This window comes from Arachis duranensis, chromosome 9 (genome assembly GCF_000817695.3).
Source record: "Arachis duranensis cultivar V14167 chromosome 9, aradu.V14167.gnm2.J7QH, whole genome shotgun sequence".
Lineage (NCBI taxonomy): Eukaryota > Viridiplantae > Streptophyta > Magnoliopsida > Fabales > Fabaceae > Arachis > Arachis duranensis.
The window spans coordinates 31088708-31108945 of NC_029780.3; the positions used below are offsets into that span (position 1 = coordinate 31088708).

At 36.9% G+C, this 20238-nt stretch overlaps 1 non-coding gene across 1 annotated transcript; it reads right to left on the reverse strand.

Annotated features, from left to right (window-relative positions):
• Positions 1–19584: 19584 nt before the first annotated feature.
• Positions 19585–19688, reverse strand: LOC127741859 (small nucleolar RNA R71). The gene has a single exon (XR_008003064.1). It is a non-coding gene; the product is annotated as a small nucleolar RNA R71 (small nucleolar RNA).
• Between the last annotated feature and the right edge of the window lie 550 nt (positions 19689–20238).

The window sequence follows — 20238 nt, forward strand, 5'->3', positions numbered from 1 at the left end:
AGTACAAAATCCTTTCTCAATTTAAATGAAATAGAGAAGGCCAAAAATAACATCAATAAATCAAATCCAAGAGCCGATCTGAAATCAGCATTTATATCTTTATAGGACAGATTTATAGCTTGACCAACAATTCCTTCATTTTGATTTGCATCTATATCTATATTTGTGTATTTTTTACAAATCAATATCAAGAATAATTCATAATAATACAAAGAGAAAGCATGGGAACAACAATTTAATTGAATAATTCTGAGTTACAGAAAGCATGAACTACATTTTCAGCAACAAATTCAACTATAATAAATTTCAATAACAAAAGATTTAGTTCAAAAGATAATTTATAAATTTACAGTAATAAAAAATTTAGCTACGTTATTTCAGCAAAACAACAATAGATTCAATCTTCAATGATGATAATCAGTAACAAATTCAACTCAGAGATGATTTTCAACACTTAAAGAATTTAACTAAGTGATTATTCAGCAATACAACAACAAATTCAAGGTTCAATCAATAACAAATTCAACTCAATGATGATTTTCAACGACAAACAAATTTAAGCTAAGTGATTATTTCAGCAAGACGGCAACAAATTCAAGGTTCAATGATGATAACCAGAAATAAATTTCAGCAATATATTCAACTTTCAACAACAAAATTGAAACATAAAGAATTGGAAAATTTGTTGGAACTCACCAAATTGGGTTGCGTGAAGAAAGCCGACGGTGAGACTCAAAGCAAGAAGACAACAACGAAGACCAGCCCACGGGGACTAGTGCACAAAATTGTGATCTCAATGGTGCCAACAACTTGGTACGCACAATTGTAATCTCAACTCTTTTTCACAACTTCGCACAACTAACCAGCAAGTGCACTAGGTTGTCCAAGTAATAAACCTTACATGAATAAGGGTCGATCCCACGAAGATTGTTGGCTTGAAGCAAGCTATGGTCATCTTGTAAATCTCAGTCAGGAAGATTCAAATGGTTATAGAGTTTTGATAATTAAAAGATAAATAAACATAAAATAAAGATAGAGATACTTATGTAATTCATTGGTGGGAATTTCAGATAAGCGCATGGAGATGCGTTGTTCCTTCTGCATCTCTGCTTTCCTACTGCCTTCATCCAATCCTTCATACTCCTTTCCATGGCAAGCTGTATGTTGGGTGTCATCGTTGTCAATGGCTACTTCTCGTCCTCTCAGTGAAAATGGTCCTCTACGATTTCTGTACGGCTACTCAACTGTCAGATTTCTCGTCTCGGATGAAAAATACCATGCACAGATATCGTATGGCTAATCAGCTGTTGGTTCTCGATCGTGTAGGAATAGGATTTACTATCCTTTTGCGTCCGTCACCATGCCCTACAGTCGCGAGTTTGAAGCTCGTCACAGTCATCCCATCCCAGATCCTACTCGGAATACCACAGACAAGGTTTAGACTTTTCGGATCTCAGGAATGCTGCCAATGGATTTTAGCCTATACCACGAAGACTCTGATCTCAGACTCAGATGCTCTGTTGTCAGGAGAGACGATGTGAATCGTTGAAGAGAGATCCAAGAGATATAAATTCAAGCTTGTTTTCATGTAGAACGGAAGTGGTTGTCAATCACGCGTTCATAAGTGAGAATGGTGATGAGTGTCACATAATCATCACATTCATCATGTTCTTGTGTGCGAATGGATATCTTAGAATAAGAATAAGCATGAACTGAATAGAAGAACAATAGTACTTTGCATTAATACTCGAAGAACAGCAGAGCTCCACACCTTAATCTATGGTGTGTAGAAACTCCACCGTTGAAAATACATAAGTGATAATAGTGTTCATTGGCTTCGGCCTCATAGGGGGAACCATAATGACCAAGACGATCTAAGGATAATCCAAAGATGTTCAAAAAGATATGAGTACAATAGTAAAAAGTCCTATTTATACTAAATTAGTTACTAGAGTTTACAGAAATAAGTAAATGATGCAGAAATCTACTTCCGGGGCCCACTTGGTGTGTGTTTGGGCTGAGTATTGAAATTTCCACGTGTAGAGGTCCTCCTTGGAGTTAAACGCTAGTTTGTAACTTGTTTCTGGCGTTTGACTCTAGCTTGCAAATTGTTTCTCGTGTTTAACGCCAGAATAGAGCAGAAAGCTGGCGTTGAATGCCAGTTTGCGTCATCTAAACTCCGGCAAAGTATGGACTATTATATATTGCTGGAAGCCCTGGATGTCTACTTTCCAACGCAATTACGAGTGCATCATTTGGGTTTCTGTAGCTCCAAAAATTCTATTTCGAGTGCAGGGAGGTCAGAATCCAATAGCATCAGTAGTCCTTTTTCAGCCTCTGAATCAGATTTTTGCTCAGGTCCCTCAATTTCAGCCAGAAAATACCTGAAATCATAGAAAAACACACAAACTCATAGTAAAGTCCAGATATATGATTTTTGCATAAAAATATACTAAAAAGTAGCTAGATCCTACTAAAAACTATCTAAAAACAATGCCAAAAAGCGTATAAATTATCCGCTCATCACAACACCAAACTTAAATTGTTGCTTGTCCCCAAGCAACTAAAAATTAAATAGGATAAAAAGAAGAGAATATACAATGAATCTCACAATATCAATGAAACTTAGTCCCAATTAGATGAGCAGGGCTAGTAGCTTTTTGCTTCTGAACACTTTTGGCATCTCACTTTATCCTTTGAAATTCAAAATGATTGGCATCTATAGGAACTCAGAATTTTAGATAGTGTTATTGATTCTCCTAGTTCAGTATGTTGATTCTTGAACACAGCTACTGTATGAGTCTTGGCCGTGGCCTTAAGCACTTTATTTTCCAGTATTACCACCGAATACATAAATGCCACAGACACATAACTGGGTGAACCTTTTTCAGATTGTGACTTAGCTTTGCTAAAGTCCCCAATTAGAGGTGTCCAGAGTTCTTAAGCACACTCTTTTTGCTTTGGATCACGACTTTAACCACTCAGTCTCAAGCTTTTCACTTGGACCTTCATGCCACAAGCACATGGTTAGGGACAGCTTGATTTAGTCACTTAGGCCTGAATTTTATTTCTTTGGGCCCTCCTATCCATTAATTCTCAAAGCCTTGGATCCTTTTTACCCTTGCCTTTTGGTTTAAAGGGCTATTGGCTTTTTCTGCTTGCTTTTTTTTCTTTTTTCTTTCTTTCTCTTTTTTTTCGCTAATTTTTTCTTTTTCACTGCTTTTTCTTGCTTCAAGAATCAATTTCATGATTTTTCAGATTATCAATAACATTTCTCTTTGTTCATCATTCTTTCAAGAGCTAACAATTTTAACATTCATAAACTTCACTATAAAAAATATGCACTGTTCAAGTATTCATTCAGAAAATAAAAAGTATTGCCACCACATAAAAATAATTAAACTAATTTCAGGATAAAATTTGCAATTCAAGTACATCTTATTCTTTTGTAATTAAGCACCTTTTTCATTTAAGAGAGGTGAAGGATTCATGGAGTTATTCATAGCTTTAAGACATAGACACTAGACACTAATGATCATGTAATGAAGACACCAACATAGACAAACATAAAGCATCAAATTCGAAAAACAGAAAAATAAGAACAAGAAAATTAAAGAACGGGTCCACCTTAGTGATGGCGGCTAGTTCTTCTTCTTTGAAGATCCTATGGAGTGCTTGAGTTCCTCAATATCTCTTCCTTGCCTTTGTTGCTCCATCCTTAGTGCTTTTGGTGCTCCTATCTTTAGTTGCTCCCAATAGTTGTGTGGAGGAAAATGTATCCTTTGAGGTATCTCAGGGATTTCTTGATGAGGAAATTCCTCATGCTCTTGTTGAGGTCCATGAGTGGGCTCTCTTGTTTGCTCCATCTTCTTTTTGGTGATGGGCTTATCCTCTTCAATGGGATGTCTCCTCTATGACAATTCCAACTGAATTGCATAGGGATCACCTTTTTCTTGGCCACAACTTCATAGAAGTGGTCTTGATGGACCTTTGAGATGAATTTCTCCATCTCCCATGACTCGAAGGTGGAAGCTTTTGCCTTCTCTTTCCTCTTTCTAGAGGTTTCTCCGGCTTTAGGTGCCATAAGTGGTTATGGAAAAACAAAAAAGCAATGCTTTTACCATACCAAACTTAAACGGTTTGCTGGTCCTTGAGCAAAAGAAGAAAGAAAGAAGGGGAAGAAGAAGAAAAAGAGGAGATAGAGGGTGGTGTGTGGTTCGGCCAAGGTGGTAGGAGAGTGTTTGTGGAAGAGTGGATGGATGTGAGTGGTGTTTTGGGTAGAGTGTTATAAAAATGTGTGAGGGGGAGAGAGAGAGGTGGGGTAGGTGGGGATCCTGTGGGGTCCACAAATCCTGAGGGGTCAAGGACTTCTCATCCCTACTCCTTTTAGGCGTGCAAAACGCCCTTATTATGCAATCCTGGCGTTTAACGCCAGACTGCTGCTTGTTTCTGGCATTAAATGCCAGTTTTTATTCCTTTGCTGGCGCTAAACACCAAGCTGCAACCTGTTTCTGGTGAACGCCAGTAAGTTTCTCCTCCAGGGTGTGCTATTTTTAATGCTTTTTTTAATTTTCTTTAATTTTTGCAGTTGTTTTTGTGACTCTACATGATCATCAACCTAAAAAAGAAAATAACATAGATAAAAAAAATTGGGTTGCCTCCCAATAAGCGCTTCTTTAATGTCAATAGCTGGACAGTGAGCTCTCATGGAGCTTCACAGATGTTCACAGCATTGTTGGGACCTCCCAACACCAAACTTTGAGTTTGAATGTGGGGGTTCAATACCAAACTTAGAGTTTGGTTGTGGCCTCCCAACACCAAACTTTGAGTTTGACTGTGGGGGCTTTGTTTGACTCTGCATTGAGAGAAGCTTTTCTTGCTTCCTTTCCATGGTTATAGAGGGAGATCCTTGAGTTTTAAACACAAGGTAGTCCTCATTCAATTGAAGGATCAACTCTCCTCTGTCTACATAAATTACAGCTTTTGCTGTGGCTAGGAAGGGTCTTCCAAGGATGATGAATTCATCCTCATCCTTCCCAGTGTCTAGGATTATGAAATCAACAGGGATGTAAAGGCCTTTGACCTTTACTAGCACGTCCTCTACCAGTCCATAAGCCTTTTTCATGGATTTGTTTGCCATTTCTAATGAGAATTTGGCAGCCTGTACCTCAAAGATTCCCAGTTTCTCCATTACAAAGAGTGGCATTAAGTTTATGCCTGACCCCAGGTCACACAGAGCCTTCTCAAAGGTCATGGTGCCTATGGTACAGGGAATTAGGAATTTACCAGGATCCTGTTTCTTTTGAGGAAATGTCTTCCTAACCAAGTCATTCAGTTCATTGGTGAGCAAGGGGGTTCATCCACCCAAGTCTCATTACCAACTAACTTGGCATTCAGCTTCATGATTGCTCCAAGGTACTTAGCAACCTGCTCTTCAGTAATATCTTCATTCTCTTCAGAGGAAGAATATTCATCAGAGCTCATAAATGGCAGTATTAGATTCAATGGAATCTCTATGGTCTCTAGATGAGCCTCAAATTCCTTAGGTTCCTCAGATGGGAACTCCTTTTTGTCCGAAGGACGTCCCATGAAGTCATCCTCACTGGGATTCACGTCTTCCTCCTCCTCTCTAAGTTCGGCCACACCAAGTAAGGTTATGGCCTTGCACTCTCTTTTTGGATTCTCTTCTGTATTGCTTGGGAGAGTACTAGGAGGAGTTTCAGTAACTCTTTTTACTCAGCTGACCCACTTGTGCCTCTAAATTTCTAATGGAGGACCGTGTTTCATTCATGAAGCTTAGAGTGGCCTTAGATAGATCAGAGACTATATTTCCTAAGCTAGAGAGGCTCTGTTCAGAATTCTCTGTCTGCTGCTAAAAGGATGATGGAAAAGGCTTGCTATTGCTAAACCTGTTTCTTCCACCATTATTAAAGCCTTGTTGAGGCTTTTGTTGATCCTTCCATGAGAAATTTGGATGATTTATCCATGAATGATTATAGGTGTTTCCATAGGCTTCACCCATGTAATTCACCTCTGCCATTGCAGGGTTCTCATGATCATAAGCTTTTTCTTCAGAAGATGCTTCTTTAGTACTGTTGGATGCATTTTACAAACCATTCAGACTTTGAGAAATCATATTGACTTGTTGAGTCAACATTTTGTTCTGAGCCAATATGGCATTCAGAGCATCAATTTTAAGAACTCTCTTCCTTTAAGGCGTCCCATTACTCACAGGATTCCTTTCAGAGGTGTACATGAACTGGTTATTTGCAACCATTTCAATGAGTTCCTGAACTTCTGTAGGCATTTTCTTCAGGTGAATAGATCCACCTGCAGAATGGTCCAATGACATCTTAGATAATTCAGACAGACCATCATAGAATATATCCAGGATGGTCCATTCTGAAAGCATGTCAGAAAGACACTTTTTGGTCAGTTGCTTGTATCTTTCCCAAGCTTCATAGAGGGATTCACCTTCTTTCTGCCTGAAGGTTTGAACATCCACTCTAAGCTTGCTCAGCTTTTGAGGAGGAAAGAACTTGGCTAAGAAAGTTATGACCAGCTTATCCCAAGAGTTCAGGCTATCTTTAGGTTGAGAGTCCAACCATATTCTAGCTCTGTCTCTTACAGCAAAAGGGAAAAGCATAAGCTTATAGACCTCGGGATCAACTCCATTGGTCTTAACAGTATCACAGATATGCAAGAATTTAGTTAAGAACTAAAAAGGATCTTCTGATGGAAGTCCATGAAACTTGCAATTCTGTTGCATCAGAGAAACTAATTGAGGCTTAAGCTCAAAATTGTTTGCTCTAATGGCAGGGATTGAGATGCTTCTTCCATGGAAGTTGGAAGTTGGTGCAGTAAAGTCACTAAGCATCTTCCTTGCACCTCCACCATTATTATTGGGATCGGCCATCTCTACTTCTTTTTCAAAAATTTCAGTAAAGTCCTCTTCAGAGTGTTGTGTTTTAGCTTCTCTTAGCTTCCTCTTCAGAGTTCTTTCAGGTTTCGGATCAGCTTCAACAAGAATGTTCTTATCCTTGCTCCTGCTCATGTTAAAAAAAAGAGAACAGAAAAGGAAGAGGAATCTTCTATGTCACAGTATAGAGATTCCTTTAGGTGAGTAGAAGAAGAAAAGAATAGAAGAAGAAAAATTCGAACACGGAGAGAAAAGAGAAGAGGGTTCGAATTATGAGAAGAATAGAAGAGTATTAGTGATTAAATAAATAAATAGAAGAAGATGAGAGAGAGGGTTTTCGAAAATAATTAAAAGGAAAAGGAAAATATTTTTGTTTTTATTTTAAAATTTAGTTAGAATTCGAAAATTAAGAGAAGAAATAGAATAAAATTAAAATTTAAAACAATTAGTTAAATAAAAAGAATTTTGAAAAAGAAGAAGATGATTTTTGAAAATTAGAGAGAGAAAAGTAGTTAGGTGGTTTTGAAAAAGATAAGAAATAGTAAAACAAATAAAAAGTTGATTAGTTAGTTGAAAAAGATTTGAAAATCAAATTTGAAAAAATAAGAAGTTGGAAAAGATTTTGAAATTGATTTTGAAAAAGATATGATTTGAAAAAGATATGTTTGAAAAGATATGATTGAAATTTATTTTGAAAAAGATTTGAAAAAGAAATTTAGAATGATTTGATTTTGAAAATTAAAGTTAATGACTTGGCTAACAAGAAATCAAAAGATATGATTCTAAAATTTAAAGTTTGAATCTTTCTTAACAAGAAAGTAACAAACTTGAAATTTTTGAAGCAAAACATTAATTGTTAGTGTTAATTTAAAAAATTATGAAATAAAGATAAGAAAAAGATTTTGAAAATCAATTTTAAAAAATTTCAAAAATATAAAAGAAAAATGAAAAGATTTGATTTTTGAAAAAGTTTTGAAAAGATAAGATTTTTAAAATTGAAATCTTGACTTGACTAACAAGAAACAACTTATTTTAAAAATTTTTGACTAAGTCAACCCAAATATTTCGAAATTTATGAGTGAAATAAGGAAAAGATATTTTTTTATTTTTTTTTAATTTAATGAGGAAAGAGAAAAATCACAAAATGACTCAACACATAAAAGTTTTGGATTAAAACAAATGATGCATGCAAGAACACAATGAATGTCAAGTGAACACCAAAAACACTTTAAAGATCATGATGAGCATCAAGAACTTATTTTTGAAAAATTTTCAAGAAAAGAAAAACATGCAAGACACCAAACTTAGAGATTTTTCATGCTTAGACACTAGGAATTCAAAAATGCATATGAAAAACAATAAAAGACAAAAAAAAGAAAATATGAAGATCAAACAAGAAGACTTACCAAGAACAACTTGAAGATCATGAAGAACACCATGCATGAGTTTTCAAAAAAAAAAATTAGAAAAATTAAAACATGCAATTGACACCAAACTTAAAATTGACTCTAGACTCAAACAAGAAACACAAAATTTTTTGTTTTTATGATTTTATTAAATTTTTTGGTTTTTTCGAAAATTATTTTGGGAAGAACGTAAAAGAAGAAACTTTTTTTTGTATTTTTCGAAAATAAGAAATAAAAAGCTTAAAATTAAAATAAATTACCTAATCTGAGCAACAAGATGAACCGTTAGTTGTCCAAACTCGAACAATCCCCGGCAACGGCGCAAAAAACTTGGTGCACGAAATTGTGATCTCAATGGCGCCAATAACTTGGTACGCACAATTGTAATCTCAACTCTTTTTCACAACTTCGCACAACTAACCAGCAAGTGCACTGGGTCGTCCAAGTAATAAACCTTACGTGAGTAAGGGTCGATCCCACGAAGATTGTTGGCTTGAAGCAAGCTATGGTCATGTAAATCTCAGTCAGGCGGATTCAAATGGTTATAGAGTTTTGATAATTAAAAGATAAATAAACATAAAATAAAGATAGAGATACTAATGTAATTCATTTCATTGGTGGGAATTTCAGATAAGCGTATGGAGATGCATTGTTCCTTTGCATCTCTGCTTTCATACTGCCTTCATCCAATCCATCATACTCCTTTCTATGGCAAGCTGTATGTTGGGTGTCACCGTTGTCAATGGCTACTTCCTGTCCTCTCAGTGAAAATGGTCCTCTACGGTTTCTGTACGGCTAATCAACTGTCAGATTTCTCGTCTCGGATGAAAAATACCATGCACAGATATCGTATGGCTAATTAGCTGTTGGTTCTCGATCGTGTAGGAATAGGATTTACTATCCTTTTGCGTCTGTCACCATGCCCTACAGTCGCGAGTTTGAAGCTCGTCACAGTCATCCCATCCCAGATCCTACTCGGAATACCACAGACAAGGTTTAGACTTTCCGGATCTCAGGAATGCTGCCAATGGATTCTAGCCTATACCACGAAGACTCTGATCTTAGACTCAGATGCTCTGTTGTCAGGAGAGACGTTGTGAATCGTTGAAGAGAGATCCAAGAGATATACATTCAAGCTTGTTTTTATGTAGAACGGAAGTGGTTGTCAATCACGCGTTCATAAGTGAGAATGGTGATGAGTGTCACATAATCATCACATTCATCATGTTCTTGTGTGCGAATGAATATCTTAGAATAAGAATAAGCATGAACTGAATAGAAGAACAATAGTACTTTGTATTAATACTCGAAGAACAGCAGAGCTCCACACCTTAATCTATGGTGTGTAGAAACTCCACCGTTGAAAATACATAAGTGATAATGGTGTTCATTGGCTTCGGCCTCATATGGGGAACCAGAATGACCAAGATGATCTAAGGATAATCCAAAGATGTTCCAAAAGATATGAATACAATAGTAAAAAGTCCTATTTATACTAAACTAGTTACTAGGGTTTACAGAAATAAGTAAATGATGCAGAAATCCGCTTCCGGGGCCCACTTGGTGTGAAGCTTCCAAAAGATATGAAGCTTCCACGTGTAGAGGTCTTCCTTGGAGTTCAACGCCAGTTTGTAACTTGTTTCTGGCGTTTGACTCTAGCTTGCAACGTGTTTCTGGCGTTTAATGCCAGAATAGGGCAGAAAGCTGGCGTTGAACGCCAGTTTGCGTCGTCTAAACTCCGACAAAGTATAGACTATTATATATTGCTGGAAAGCCCTGGATGTCTACTTTCCAACGCAATTGAGAGTGCGCCATTTGTGTTTTTTTAGCTCCAAAAATTCTATTTCGAGGGCAGGGAGGTCAGAATCCAACAGCATCAGCAGTCCTTTTTCAGCCTCTGAATCAGATTTTTGCTCAGGTCCCTCAATTTCAGTCAGAAAATACATGAAATCACAGAAAAACATACAAACTCATAGTAAAGTCCAGAAATATGATTTTTGCATAAAAACTAATAAAAATATACTAAAAAGTAGCTAGATCCTACTAAAAACTATCTAAAAACAATGCCAAAAAATATATAAATTATCCGATCATCAGGGACCTGCTGCCGGTGACGGCGAGCACAAGGAAGAGGAGCGTTTGAGTGCGAGACAGTGATGAGACAGAGAGCAACACCGACAACCAACCTTAGGACTTGCTGCTTCTGCCGCGGCGACGTCGATTGTGAGGAAGGTGCATGATTGCGTTTGAGACAGTTACGACATAGAGAGCGACAATGACGGCCAGGTACGAGACCAAGACAATGAGAGAGAGCTTGAGTGCAAGAGGCCGAAAGCCACAAAGAGAGATGAGAGAGCTCGAAGCTTCAGTAGTTCAGGGAGAGAGTAACGAGAGAAAGAGGCGTTGAGGCTAGGGTTTTTAGTTTTTTTTGCCTAACCCTGAAAGAAAATGACGTCGTTTTCTACATTGCTTAAAAAAATAAAGCATGACCCAATCTGGGTTACAAAAACTGACTCGATCATCAGTTTTGATAAAAATCAACCGAGTCAAATCGGTTTTCACTGAGTCTCATGCTTAGACGGTCCACAAGGTGGCTTGGCCCGACCAATTGACTGGGGTGACCCGATTTTTTGGTCAAACCGACCGGATTGAGCTAAGTTAGATAACTATAATTTTTATTGTGTCAATAAGTTGTTGGACCAACTTAGTTACTAAAATAACTTTGTCATGCATTATTACCGCTATAGAAATATGATGCGTGTGCATCTTTAGTATTTTTCTCTTAGAATTCCAATCAATAAACTAAAAGTTATTACAGAATAGCCAATGATTTAATGAATAATTGAGCAATACTTTGAGTTAGTGTGTATTCATTAATTACAAGAGAATTTAGAAGAGAATTGGCAAAGATCAAAGAGAAAAGGAGGCAAGGAATCACTGTAAGCAAGGAAGGTGGCAAAAGTTGGAAATAAGCTCAAGAGAAGTAAAAAGGAAGCCAAAGGATGAAGAAAAGAACCTTGCCGTGCCATGCGCGTTTCGATTAAGCGCACGATTTTCGAACGAATCCATTCGGGAATCGAAGCGCTGCAGCGTCTCCTGCATCGATCGGAACATCTCCTCGATCCTGCATTGATTTCCATCCTGCATCGATCTCGATCTCTTCATACCAGTAGTTATGCTTACATGGGACGTGAAAATCACCACGTACAACATGAAGGACAACAATTGAACAAGCTTAAGCCCATGTATAACGTGGGCTCCTTCATGTGGTACATGGGCATTACAAGGAACAATTCAAACAAGGATTGGACTTCATGTTGCACGTCAATACCCCACGTGGGACATGGGACCTTGGGCATCCTCTAGGACTTCAAACTAAGCCACTAAACCTTCAATTCTTCATCAATTCAAGGCTCAACTCAAGCCTACTAATCACAGCATTAATTGAGGATTTGCAAAGAGATAAAGATTGGAAGTTCTTCTAGAGGCAATAATTAATTAGATAGATTTGATTCTATTTTGATTTTGATTTTGTTTTAGTTTGAATTTGAATTAAATTAGGGTTAGTATAAAAAGAGAGGAGTCAAACACTTTAGAGGCTCTCTCCTTCTTCAGTAGTTTTACTTTTGATAATTTAGGATTTTTCTAAAGAACATGTGCAACTAATTCTCCTTGGTTAAAGTGAGGAGCTATGTTAATTCCATGGATTAATACATTAGCTTTTCTACCTTTAATTTATGCAATTGATTACTTCTTAAGAAAAATGTTTTCGTTCTTCATCTTAAAGGGTTTGAATATATTGAGAAATAATTCTTCTCTGATTTGAATTCTTTTAACTTCTTGAAAAAGTTTATTAATTGAATTAAGCTTGAAAACTGATTCTCACAATTCTTAAGTTTTAAAACTAGACTTGATAAGTGACATCGAATCAACTAGGGGAGCTTCTTATGAATTGTGTGGCAATATAAATCATTGAACGTTCTTCAACTCTTTTCTTAAATAATTGACTAAGGGATTAGCGATTAATTAGGTTAAAGAGAAATTAAATCACCAATGAATTGGGGTTTGATTACTAAAGATTTGCCATAAAAGAGTATTATGATTAAGGTATAAAGTGAAAATTATTGATCAAGAAGTTTCAACATATCCAAAACCTTAACTCTCTTTTATCATATTATCTTTTAACACTTACTATTTGTTTTAATTTAATTCATTGTCATCGATTAAGTTTTCTGAAACCCCGACTTGATTGTCTGACTAGATTAATTGATTGACCATTGCTTGCTTAATTTGTTAGTCTTCATGGAATTGTCACTCACTCGTCGTGAGTTATTACTTGATACGACTTGATGCACTTGCTGGTTAGTTGTGGTATTTGAAATTTCGCGATCAAGTTTTTAGCACTGTTGCCGGGACTAATTGTGGTTAACAAAATACCAATTAATTGATTACCTAGATTAAACTTTTCTTTTCTTTAGCTTTTATTTATTTACTGTTTTAGTTTTACCCGCTAGGAATTCTCTTCACACAGTAAAGGAAATTCTAATTTGTTTTTCTTTTTGTTTTTGTATAGGCAGAATAATAGGGATAAAGAACCTCTTCAATACGATCCAGAGATCGAGAGAAGTCTTTGGCGACTAAGGAAACAAACTCAAAATTGAAGAGTTGAAGAAGAAATTGAGGAGGCAGTTGAAGAAAAATTTGCATTCGACATGGCTGAAAATGCAAACGACAATGCTAATGTTCCCCCACGTAGGAGGACCCTTGGATTTTTCACTACCCTTAATCTAGGGAGTTGTGAAAGTAGCATTATTACACCTACTGTTAATGCCTATAATTTTGAACTAGAACCTCAACTCGTTACATTGGTTCAACAAAATTGTCAGTTTAGTGGGAGCTTGCATGAAGATCCGAATTTGTTTATCGCTAATTTCTTGCAAATTTGTAACACTGTCAAGACAAATGGCATCCCGACTGAGGTTTATCGATTGTTGCTCTTCCCTTTTGCTGTAAGGGATCGGGCTAAGTAATGGCTAGATAATCAGTGCAAGGAAAACATAGCCACATGGGAGGACTTGGTCACTAAGTTCTTAAACAAGTTCTTCCCACCTCAGAGGTGGACTAAGCTTAGAACGTACGTTCAGACCTTCAGACAACATAAAGGAGAATTTTTTTATGAAGTTTGGGAGAGGTACAAAGAAATGATCAGAAAGTGCCCTCTGGATATGTTTGCTGACTGGGTTTAGCTTCAGATATTCTATGATGGGATCACCCCTGCTTCACAGGTTTCATTAGATAGTTCGGCTAGAGGATCTTTGCATATGAAGAAAACCACCGATGAAACACTGGAATTGATTGAGATAGTTGCCAACAATCAATATCTCTATTCCTCAGAGAGATCAACGAGGAAAGGAAGTATGGAATTAGATGTTTTAGACACCGTTTTGGTTCAAAATAAATTCATGTCCCAACAAATTAATGCAATTACTCAACACCTAGGTGGAATGCAAGTCTCGACGGTGAGCTTTCACGAGAATTCTTATGGTATGAGTGATGGACTATCTCAAGGTGAAGGCATGGAGTACGGTCGACCTTCTCTTGAGGAATTAATTTACATGGGCAATCCTTCTAGGCCACCTCAAAATGATCCTTTCCCCAAAACATATAATCCTGGATGGAGGAATCACCCAAATTTTGGGTGGAGAGATCAAAGTCAAAGGCCCAATAACTTCAACAACAACCATGAACTAAGCCACTGTAACCCTCAGCATAACACCTTCAATTCGAACCAACAGCCACCACCCACACAACCCACTCAAGACTCCCAAAGGCTTTCTAACCTTGAACTGGCCCTAGAAAAATTGTCCTATGCCACTGTCTCATTCATGGAGGACACAAGAACCAAATTCAAGAATCAAGGATCCTCAATAAGAAATCTAGATATACAAGTGGGCCAAATTGCTCAGCAATTGGCAAAATCTACTCAAATACTCCCAAGTGACACTATCCTGAATCCTAAGGAGGAGTGTAAAGCCATTAGTTTGAGAAGTGAAAAGGTATTGGGAGAAGAGAAAGAAGAAGCTCCCACTGCTAAGCCAAGCAAAAAAGCTCTAAAGAGCAACCAAACTCAATAGGAGCACGTAATTTCCTTCATCTTGCAGAAACAATTTCTAGCTTCCAAATATGCACCAAAGGAGAAGATTGAAGTGCCTGAATACAAGCAAAAAATTCCTTTCTCTCAAAGGTTGCAAAGAGGCCAAAGATCAACAATTCTCTAAGTTCCTGGAGGTATTCAAGAAGTTACAAATCATCATTCCTTTTGCTGAAATTCTTGAACAAATGCCCTTATATGCAAAATTCATGAATGAGTTGATTTCCAAGAAAAGAAATTGGAGGGAGAATGAAACCATGGTGCTTACAAAAGAATGCAGTGGTGTCATTCAAAAGAATCTCCCTGAGAAGCTAAAAGATCCTGGAAGCTTTGTAATTCCTTGTACTATTGGGGAAGTGATTGTCGATCAAGCCTTGTGTGATCTTAGAGCTAGCATCAATCTCATGCTATTATCCTTAATGCGCAAGTTACAAATCGAAGAGGTAAAACCCACCAGAACTTCTTTGTAACTTGCTAACCGTTCTCTTAAATTTCCATTAGGTGTTGTGGAGAATTTGCTAGTGAAGGTGGGAGCTTTTATTTTTTCTGTGGATTTTGTGATCTTAGACATGGAGGAAGCTGTCAATGCCTCTATCATATTGGGGAGACCTTTCTTGGCTAATGGAAAGGCCTTAATCGATGTTCAAAAGGGTGAATTAACATTTTGTGCTCAATGTATTCCAAGCCTTACAATACTCGAATGATTATGAAGATTCATGAAAATTAACATAATTGATCCTTTGGTACAAGAGATATTAGAAGAAGGCAGGCTCGATGAGGAGTCGCTTGAATCTTCTGTCAAAGTCGAAGTAGGTGAGATCGAAGAGTGTTGCCCACCACCCAAGGAAGCATTATATATTCCTTCAAGGGATGAGGGGACACCAAAGCTTGAACTAAATCCCCTTTCTCCTTCTCAAAAATATGATTTCCTTGAAGAGGCAGAGACATGTCCTGTGATAATTAATTCTTCACTGAATACTCACGAAGAAGAGACACTAATCGAGGTGTTAAGGGAACACAAAACAGCACTTGGATGGACTATTAGCGACCTCAAGGAATAAGTCCTGCAATGTGTATGCACAAAATCTTGCTCGAAGAAGAGGCTAAACCAGTAGTGCAAGTACAAAGGACGTTAAATCCCACTATGAAGGAGGTAGTGCAATAGGAAGTAATGAAGCTGTGGGAAGCTGGCATTGTATACCCAATCTCTGATATCCCTTGGGTGAGCCCGGTACAATTTGTTCCCAAGAAGGAGGTATGACAGTGATGACTAATTACAAGAATGAGCTTATTACCACAAGAACCGTAACTGGTTAGAGGATGTGCATCGATTATAGGAGACTCAACACAGCCACAAGGAAGGATCACTTCCCACTTCCGGTTGGCCGAACACGCTTTTTATTGTTTCTTGGATGGATACTCCGGCTACAACTAAATTGCTGTAGATCCTTATGAACAAGAGAAGACGGCATTGATGAGCGGATAATTTATACGCTTTTTGGCATTGTTTTTAGGTAGTTTTTAGTAGAATCTAGCTACTTTTAGGGATGTTTTTATTGGTTTTTATACAAAATTCACATTTCTGGACTTTACTATGAGTTTGTGTATTTTTCTGTGATTTCAGGTATTTTCTGGCAGAAATTGAGGGATCTGAGCAAAAATCTAATTCAGGCTGAAAAAGGACTGCTGATGCTGTTGGATTCTGACCTTTTTGCACTCGAAATAGATTTTATGGAGTTATAGAACTCCAAATGGAGCGCTCTCAATTGCGTTGGAAAGTAGACATCCAGGGCTTTTCAGCAATATATAATAGTCTATACTTCATTCAAGTTTAGACGATGCAAACTGGCGTTCAACACCAGTTCCATGATGCATTCTGGAGTAAAACGCCAGAAACACGTCACAAACCAGAGTTAAACGCCAAAAACACGTTACAACTTGGCGTTTAACTCCAAGAGAAGCCTCTGCATGTGTAAAGCTCAAGCTCAGCCCAAGCACACACCAAAGTGGGCCCCAAAAGTGGATTTCTGCACTAGGATTTATTTCTGTAAACCCTAGTAACTAGTTTAGTATAGATAGAACTTTTTACTATTGTATTTACATCTTTGGATTATCTTTTGATCCTTTGATCATGTTTTAAGGGCTGGCCTCTCAGCCATGCCTAGACCTTGTTCTTATATATTTTCAACGGTGGAGTTTTTACACACCATAGATTAAGGTGTGGAGCTCTGCTGTACCTCGAGAATTAATGCAAAGTACTACTGTTTTCCTATTCAACTCTTGTTTATTTCTATTCTAAGATATCCATTCGTGCCTAAGAACCCGATGAATGTGATGATTATGTGACACTCATCATCATTCTCATCTATGAACGCGTGCTTGACAACCACTTCCGTTCTACAAGCAAATAAGCTGGAATGAGTATCTCTTGGGTTCCTTAACCAGAATCTTCGTGGTATAAGCTAGAATCCATTGGCAGCATTCTTGAGAGTTCGGAAAGTCTAAACCTTGTCTGTGGTATTCTGAGTAGGATTCAGGGATTGAATGACTGTGACGAGCTTCAAACTTGCGAGTGTTGGGCGTAGTGACAGACGCAAAAGGATCAATGGATCCTATTCCAGCATGATCGAGAACCGACAGATGATTAGCCGTGCTGAGACAGAGCACCTGGACCATTTTCACTGAGAGGACGGACGGTAGCCATTGACAACAGTGATCCCCCAATATACAGCTTGCCCTAGAAAGGAATATACACGATTGGATGGAGACAGCTGGAAAGCAGACGTTCAAAGCGCCATACAACACCTTCATGCGCTTATCTGAAATTCCCACCATTGAATTACATAAGTATCTCTATCTTTATTTTATGCTTTATTTATCTTTATTTTCGAAAACCATTATAACCATTAGAATCCGCCTAACTGAGATTTACAAGATGACCATAGCTTGCTTCATACCAACAATCTCCGTGGGATCGACCTTTACTCACGTAAGGTTTATTACTTGGACGACCCAGTACACTTACTGGTTAGTGATGCGAAGTTGTGAAGAAAGTGCTGAGATTATAAACGCGCATACCAAGTTGAGCGCCATTGTTAGAGATCACAATTTTGTGCACCAAGTTTTTGGCGCTGTTGCCGGGGATTGTTTGAGTTTGGACAACTGACGGTTCATCTTGTTGCTCAGATTAGGTAATTTTCTTCTTATTTTGTTTTCCAAAAAGTTTTCAAAAATCTTTCAAAAAAATTTTTCTTTTCTTTTTCGTTTTCCAAAACAATTTAAAAAAAACCAAAAAAATTAATAAAATCATAAAAATAAAAAATATTCTGTGTTTCTTATTTGAGTCTAGTGTCAATTTTTAAGTTTGGTGTCAATAGCATCTTTTTAATTTTCTAAAAATTTTTCAAAAATTCATGCATGGTGTTCTTCATGATCTTCAAGTTGTTCTTGGTAAGTTTTCTTATTTGATCTCCATATTTTCTTGTTTTGTGTCTTTTGTTGTTTTTCATATGCATTCTTGCATTCATAGTGTCTAAACATGAAAAATCTCCAAGTTTGGTGTCTTGCATGTTTTTCTTTTCTTGAAAATTTTTCAAAAATAAGTCTTGATGTTTATCTTGATCTTCAAAGTGTTCTTGGTGTTTATCTTGACATTCATAGTGTTCTTGCATGCATTATGTGTTTTGATCTTGCATTTTCATGTTGTGAGTCATTTTTGTGTTTTTCTCTCTCATCATTAAATTCAAAAAAATCAAAAAATATCTTTTCCTTATTTCTCTCATAATTTTCGAAATCTTTGGGTTGATATAGTCAAAAATTTTTAAAATAAGTTGTTTCTTGTTAGTCAAGTCAAGATTTCAATTTCAAAAATCCTATCTTTTCAAAACCTTTTTCAAAAATCAAATCTTTTTCATTTTTTATTATTTTCGAAAGTTTTAAAAAAATTGATTTTTCAAAATCTTTTTCTTATCTTCTTTTCATAATTTTCGAAAATTTACTAACAATTAATGTGATTGATTAAAAAATTTGAAGTTTGTTACTTTCTTGTTAAGAAAGGTTCAATCTTTAAATTCTAGAATCATATCTTTTAGTTTCTTGTTAGTCAAGTAATCAATTTTAATTTTAAAAATCAAATCTTTTTCAACCATATCTTTTTAATCATATCTTTTTCAAATCATATCTTTTTCAAAAATTTGATTTCAAAAATCTTTTTTCTAACTTCTTATCTTTTCAAAATTGATTTTCAAATCTTTTTCAACTAACTACTTGACTTTTTGTTTGTTTCTTATCTTTTTCAAAACCACATAACTACTTTTCTATCTCTAATTTTTGAAAATCACTAACCATTTTTCAAATTAATTTTCGAAAACTCCTCTCTCTCATCTCTTTCTATTTATTTATTCATTTACTAACACTTCTCTTCATCTAAAAATTCGAACCCTCTCTTCTCCTATGTGTTCGAATTTTTCTGTTCTCCTTTTTCTATTCTTTTCTTCTTCTACTCACATAAAGGAATCTCTATACTGTGACATAGAGGATTCCTCTTCCTTTTCTGTTCTCTTCTTTTTCATATGAGCAAAAGCAAGGACAAGGACATTCTTGTTGAAGCAGATCCTGAACCTGAAAGAACTCTGAAGAAGAAGCTGAGAGAAGCTAAAGCACAACAATCAAGAGAAAATCTTACAGAGAATCTCAAAAAAGAAGACATGGCCGAACCCAATAACAATGGTGGAGGCGCAAGGAGGATGCTTGGTGATTATACTACACATACTTCCAATTTTTATGGAAGAAGCATCTCAATCCCTGCAATTGGAGCAAACAATTTTGAGCTGAAGCCTCAACTAGTTGCTCTGATGCAACAGAACTGCAAGTTCCATGGACTTCCATCAGAAGATCCCTATCAGTTTTTAACTGAATTCTTACAGATCTATGATACTGTTAAGACTAATGGAGTAGATCCTGAAGTCTACAGGCTCATGCTTTTCCCCTTTGCTGTAAGAGACAGAGCTAGAACATGGTTGGACTCACAAACTAAAGATAGCCTGGACTCTTGGGATAAGCTGGTCACGGCCTTCTTGGCCAAGTTCTTTTCTCCTCAAAAGCTGAGCAAGCTTAGAGTGGATGTTCAGACCTTCAAGCAAAAAGATGGTGAATCCCTCTATGAAGCTTGGGAAAGATACAAGCAGTTGACCAAAAAGTGTCCTTCTAGCATGCTTTCAGAGTGGACCATTTTAGATATATTCTATGATGGTCTATCTGAGCTTTCTAAGATGTCACTGGACCATTCTGTAGGTGGATCCATTCACCTAAAGAAAACGCCTGCAGAAGCTCAAGAACTCATTGACATGGTGGTAAATAACCAATTCATGTACACCTTTGAGAGGAATCCTGTAAGTAATGGGACGCCTCAGAAAAGGGGAGTTCTTGAAATTGATGCTCTGAATGCCATATTGGCTCAGAACAAAATGTTGACTCAGCAAGTCAACATGATTTCTCAGAGTCTGAATGGATTGCAAAATGCATCCAACAGTACTAAAGAAGCATCTTCTGAAGAAGAAGCTTATGATCCTGAGAACCCTACAATGGCAGAGGTAAATTACATGGGTGAAGCCTTTGGCAACACCTATAACCCTTCATGGAGAAATCATCTGAATTTTTTATGGAATGATCCACAGAAGCAAGGCTTTAATAATAACAATGGTGGAAGAAACAAATTTAGCAATAGCAAGCCTTTTCCATCATCTTCTCAGCAACAGACAGAG